Genomic DNA, 6,000 nt, shown 5'->3' on the forward strand with positions numbered 1-6,000 from the left:
AAAGGTAAATAAGATGGGCAGGGAAGGGAGAGAAGCCAGGAGGGGTCCGGCCGGCTGGCAGAAAGCAGAGGGATCCAGGGGGCGGAGCTCTCAGTGAGCTGAGGCTACAGGTGGGACCGCAGTGAGGGCCTGCCAGGCCTGGAAGGCAGATGCTGGGATCCGAGTGCAGGAAGCTGGATTTCAAACACAGAAGACAGCACTGTGTTGTGCTTAAAATCAGGGCTTTTTAATCTGCGACCCAAAGAGTCTGGTGTTGGAATCCTGGCTCTGCCACTTTGTTAAATGTCACCCAGTACTTTTCTCTTTCCCTCGCCCCCAAGTCATTCAGTAATCATTTACCAAGCTATACATCTATTCTAGCTACCGATACTACAGGATGGGCCAGGCCCAATCCCTCTCTTGACAAGCTTTGTCATAGCACAGTACGAGATCACTGGGGACATCTCAAAGGGACATATAAATGGCTATGGGAACTCAGCTGAAACAGATCCCGACTCTAGCCTAGCTTCACAGAACCTGGCTTTCTTGAGCCTTATGCCCTCAGGTTCTGCAACCCTCTGTCCCTTTTCCTCAGCGACATCTGTTGACTCCCTGGTCACTTCCCCTCACTCCTGAAGACTGCAGCACCTCCTCACAGACCTTCCACCACGGCCCCTGCCAGCCTGCTGGGTGGGATACTTCGCCTCCCATGGTGGTCCATCCCCCCAGTGATCTAGCCTCTCAGTCTCTTTCCACCTCATCTCTGCTAACCTTCATCCCACTCCATCCATCCATTCCCATGACCATACCGTAAACTCAGTCATTACCTGCAAGTGCAGCATACATAGCAAACATTCACTAAGCACTTATATCAAATGCCAGGCACTGTGCCAAATGAGTTACATGTGTTTACCCTCACAAAACCTGTAAGGTGGGTATTAATATCCTCGTTTCAAAAGTGAGGATACACACTCAGGAAGGTGAAGTCACTTCCCTGGGTGAAACATTTAGCAAAGTGGCTGAACTTTGCCAACACCAGGATTGCCAAAAAGAGTCCAACAGCAGACTCTTTGGGTCGCAGATTAAAAAGCCCTGATTTTAGGCACAACACAGTGCTGTCTTCTGTGTTTGAAATCCAGCTTCCTGCACTCGGATCCCAGCATCTGCCTTCCAGGCCTGGCAGGCCCTCACTGCGGTCTCACCTGTAGCCTCAGCTCACTGAGAGCTCCGCCCCCTGGATCCCTCTGCTTTCTGCCAGCCGGCCGGACCCCTCCTGGCTTCTCTCCCTTCCCTGTCCAGCCAGAGCCTCACATGGGACCATCTGATCTCTCTTGCAAGCTCTCTAACAGCCCGAGTCCCAGCAGGAAACAGAGGGCACCACAGCTGGGATTTTGAAGACAATTTAATGAACGGACTCTTTGTAGAGGTGTGGGCAGCGCTGAGCAAACCAACAAGGGAGGTGAAGGCAGCAGGAAGCTGTGACCACCCTTATGTCTGCATGGACAAGGAAAGGAAATGATGGTGTTACTGGAGCCCCGTGAGAGCCATGCAGTGTAACCCAAGTGGCACTGGAGCTGTGGAGAGCACAGCAGCTGCCAGAACCACGGGGCTGACACAGAGCTGGAAGTAGAAGGAATATCTTGGATGACGCTTTCTTCTCCCAGAAAGCGTCATCCATACAGGTTAGAGAGTCACCTGTAGACTCTCTAACGTCCTGCTGGTGCTTCCCATGGGGGACCTTCTTACAAGTTAGAGGGCAAGAGAGCTTGGGTAGAGTGGGGTGCAGGGCGGACCTGGACCAGAAAATGGGAACTGACCAGCACTTCCTTGAGTCCCTTCTACCCTTGGCCTTCTGCCTCATTTGTCACCACATCCCGAACCTTGGTCCACGTGGCTGATACTGGCTCAGGGAAGAACGGTGGAAAAGCGGTGAATACAGGAGCCGCTCCACTTCTCCGTCAGCCTCCTCTGTCAGTTGCCACTCTCCCACGAATGTCTCCCCACCCCACCCTTTCAGTTTCAGCAAGTGAAATTAAGGCTAATCAACTCAATCAATTTTCTTCAACTTCCTATTCAAACCTACACCCAGATTTACATCTCTTCTCCAAGTTCTGTTTTAGTCTGTCCTCCCCACCCATGGGTCACCCATCCTGCCAGGACTTCCAGATTACCCCACCAATTCTTCCCTTTTCTGTTTCAACAGTCCTTCCTTCTCTCTCTTCCTTCTTAGCCTATAAATTGCCCAAATTCCTGCCACCTTAAAAACTAACAAAAGACCCCTACCTCCCTCTACTCTGTGTCTGCTCTTTTGGATGTGATCCTACTCATCACATCCAAAATTCTTGAAAGAGCAAGTATGAGTTAGGGTTCTTGGGCAGCAAGCAACAGAAGCTGCCCTGCTGATTCCTTTAAGCGAGCAAGGAGTTTATTAGAAGGAAATGAGGATGGCACCCACAATGGCAGCAGAGACTGAGGAACCAGGCTTTGGAAAGAAAGGACTGGAACCAGGTCAGTAGCAGGAACGGAAGCAGCAGGAAGGAATGGCGGTTTCCGCAGGGTCCTGGCTGCTACATGAATCAGGTCTAACCAGGTTCCGGCCTCCTGTCACGTAAGCTCCTGATTCAGATTCCAGGGAGAGCTTCTGATTGGTGCAGCTTGAGTCACGTGGCCTCCACTTGGCCTGTGGACAGCTGGGCACCCTGATGGACAGTCTCATGGACTTGTGTCCGGTAGGCCATGGGTGGTTACTCAGAGGAAAATGAGGGCGATGTCATAGACGATGGGGAAATGGATGCTGGGCAGGCAGAGAGAGCAGATGTCTGCAGAGCACTCCTGCTCTCCAGCCCTAGCCTCCACTGCTCATTGGCGTCTCAACTCTCCGAAACCCTTGGAACCCAGCTTGGTAATGACCTTTGCCACATCTAAGGACATTTTCCAGTGTTTATGTGCAGTTTTTAACGCCATTGACCAGGACCAGTATCTCTCTTTCAAAAATCTTTTTCTTCCTTGGCTTATGCGTAACAAATAACCCAAAACTTAGCCTCCCCGAACAACAAACATTTATTATCTCTAAGTTTCTGCGGGTCAGGAATCCATGAGCCCTTCAGCTGAGGGGTGTGGTCTCTACTTAAGGCTCCAGTTGTGTGTGGAGAGGATAGCAGGACATAGTTTCCCCGAGGCTGAATAATTTGAGAAAGAGGGGTGGAAGGAAGAAAGACATGTCCGTTCGTCTTTTTGTAATCTCAACTCAGACAGGACATCTCATTACTTCTGCCATGTTCTGCTCATTAGAAGAGGTCCAGCCCACATGCCCGGGGAGAGGATCACACAAAGGCAAGAGTACCAGGAGGCGGTGGCATTGGGGGCATCTTTAAGGCTGCCTACCACTGCTTCCACGATGTAGTGCTCACGGGTCTCCTTCCTCCCTAACAACTCCTTCTCTGGTCCATGTAAGGACTCCTCTTCCTCTGCCCACCTTTGAAGTACGGCTCTTCCCCTGGGCCCCTTCCTTGGTCCGTAGCTCTTCTCCTTCTACATGTCCTTCCTGAGGGACGTCATCCACTCTCATGATTCTGACTATCACCTGTTTGCTCACGGTGCCCAAATCTTCAGCCTAGATCTGTCTCCATGACACTGCACGTGAATATATCCTAATATTGACTGTAGAACCAACATAGACTACTGGGTGCAGAAGATGTCCCCTGGGCACCTCAAACTTCAGAGGTTTCAAAAAGACTTCGTGGAATAAGTTCTGTGCCTCCTCCGATTTTCTCCTGGCTCAGTGAATGGCATCTCCATCCACCTAGGCATCTAGGTGAGAAATGTGGCCATCATCTCTCCCACCCTTACATCCAAATGTAAAGCCTGATGGCTTGGCTCACCTTAAGGCTTTTCACTCTCGTCACCTCCTCTGTTCCCGTCATACCAATATCATAGTACCAGCCTTTTTGCACCTCTTGCCCAAGCTATTGCAGCAGCTTCCTGATTTTTCCTGTCTCTCTTCTTGCCCCCTCAAATGCATCTCTCAAAAGTGCAAAGTTGCCCTTGTGCAACTCATGGTCTCTGAGATCAAAAGATGCTGAAGGACTGGGCCCCATCCAGCCTCTCCAGCAGCATCTTTCCCGCAAAGCTCATGCTTTAGCAACCCCACTGGATGCCCTCACAAGGTTTGCTCCTTGTCACATGTGGGCTTTGGTCTATGCTGTTCTCTCTGAGGTTAATGCTCCTCCAACTTTGGAAGAATTATTTCCCCTTTATTTTATTTTTTTTAAAGATTTTATTTATTTACTTTTAGAGAGAGGGGGCAGGAAGGAGAAAAAGCAGGAGAGAAACACCAATGTGTGGTTGCCTCTCATGTACCCCCTACTGGGGACCTGGCCCGCAACCCAGGCATGTGCCCTAACTGGGAATCGAACTGGTGACCCTTTGCTTTGCAGGCTGGTGCTCAATCCACTGAGCCACACCAGCCAGGGTTATTTCCCCTTTAAAACTCAAGAAAATTTCCCCAGGCTGGGTTTGTGTCCCAGCACATCGTGTTGTTCATTGATTCATTGTTGTGTTTGTCTCTCCTACTGGACCATGAGTTCCTGAGGGCAGCAACTGTACCCTCTCTCCCTTTGCATCCCCAGCACCTCCCCCATGGAGGTTGTACTTACACAGGTACTCCAGCTGTGTATATTGTGTATCACAAACTGGATATTTATGATAGCCTCAGATATGTGAGTTGGTTCTTGAAGTGGAATAGACTTGCCAGGAGGAGAGGAGTGGGAAGAACATTCCAGTTACAGGGAACAGCATATGCCAAGACTAGGAGGTAAGAGGAGGCAGATTCAAGGAAGTGGTGGTGGTCTGGTGTGGTGGGCATATAGAGTGGAAAGTGGGCAGTGACTGGAGGGGGAAGGGAGCCAGATATTGCGAAGGACCCGACAAGTTGGCTAAGGAGTTTGGCATTTACCCTGTCGGCAATGGGGAGCCCTGAAAGCATTCGAAGGCAAGAGATGACTTGATCAGAGCCATGTGGTAGAAAGAGCCCCTCAGTGGCCGATGTGGAGGGTGGACTGAAGGCAGGGAGGCCAGGTGCAGCAGGTGAGCAGGAGGTGTGGGGGCCTGAACTAGGGCAGTGTGAGCAGGGAAGAGAAGAGTAGGACTTGAGAAATACAAGATTAAATTCTACAAAATTACTGTTTTGTAACAAAAAGCCAGTTCATGATTGGCGATTTCTATATGGTTCATCTTAATATTAAGGAAAGAAATGAACTGGATAAGATTGTGAGCCTGACTTGGATGTGACTGTGAGGAAGAGGCTGTCAAGGCTGGGGGCCATGTTTCTGACTTGAATGCCGGATCAGATGGAGGTGCCACTATGAGGAGAGGGAACCCAGGTCTCCGGGGCGGGGTACATGGTGGGGAAGGTGGCCTGTTCAGGTTGAATGTGTTGGTTTTGAGGTGCCTTTGGGACCTCCAAGAGGTGGTTCACATCTGGCTCTGCAGTTTAGGAGAGAGGGCTAAGCTGGAGACAAATTTGGGGGTTACCTGCATGGAGAAGACAGTTGTGGGAGGAGATGGTTCACCTTGGGAGAGCAGCCGAGACCCAGGAGGAGAACCAAGGGAGTGAGCTTTCTTAGATTCAAAGAGGATTTTTTTTTTTTTGAGATCTAATTGATCTTATTAAGTGATACATCAATTGGGCAGCATCCCATCTAGCAACAAGTTCCCCAAAGGGGATTTTTAAACACGTTTGAGGCCATGTGCTGCAGAGAAGGAAAGTAGAATAGAACTGAAACGCCTGTTGGATTTAGTAAGGTGGAGGTCGTCTGGGAGTGGGGACTGCAATGGGAGTGGCTAGGACTGAGCTCTGGAGAGAGACTACGCCTGGCCTTGGTGCTGTCCTTCCTTCCTAAGTAGTGCCTCACTCCAGCCACCAGGGGGCAGTGGCCACACAGAATCCAGGTGGGAGGGATTCGCGGGGGCCAGGGAGCTTGTGGGTAGATGAGCTGAGACTGGGGCCTCAGGCCGTTGCAG

The sequence above is a fragment of the Pteronotus mesoamericanus genome, unplaced genomic scaffold, assembly GCF_021234165.1.
Source record: "Pteronotus mesoamericanus isolate MK-2021 breed Mesoamerican mustached bat unplaced genomic scaffold, CSHL_Meso_final contig_538, whole genome shotgun sequence".
Taxonomy (NCBI): domain Eukaryota; kingdom Metazoa; phylum Chordata; class Mammalia; order Chiroptera; family Mormoopidae; genus Pteronotus; species Pteronotus mesoamericanus.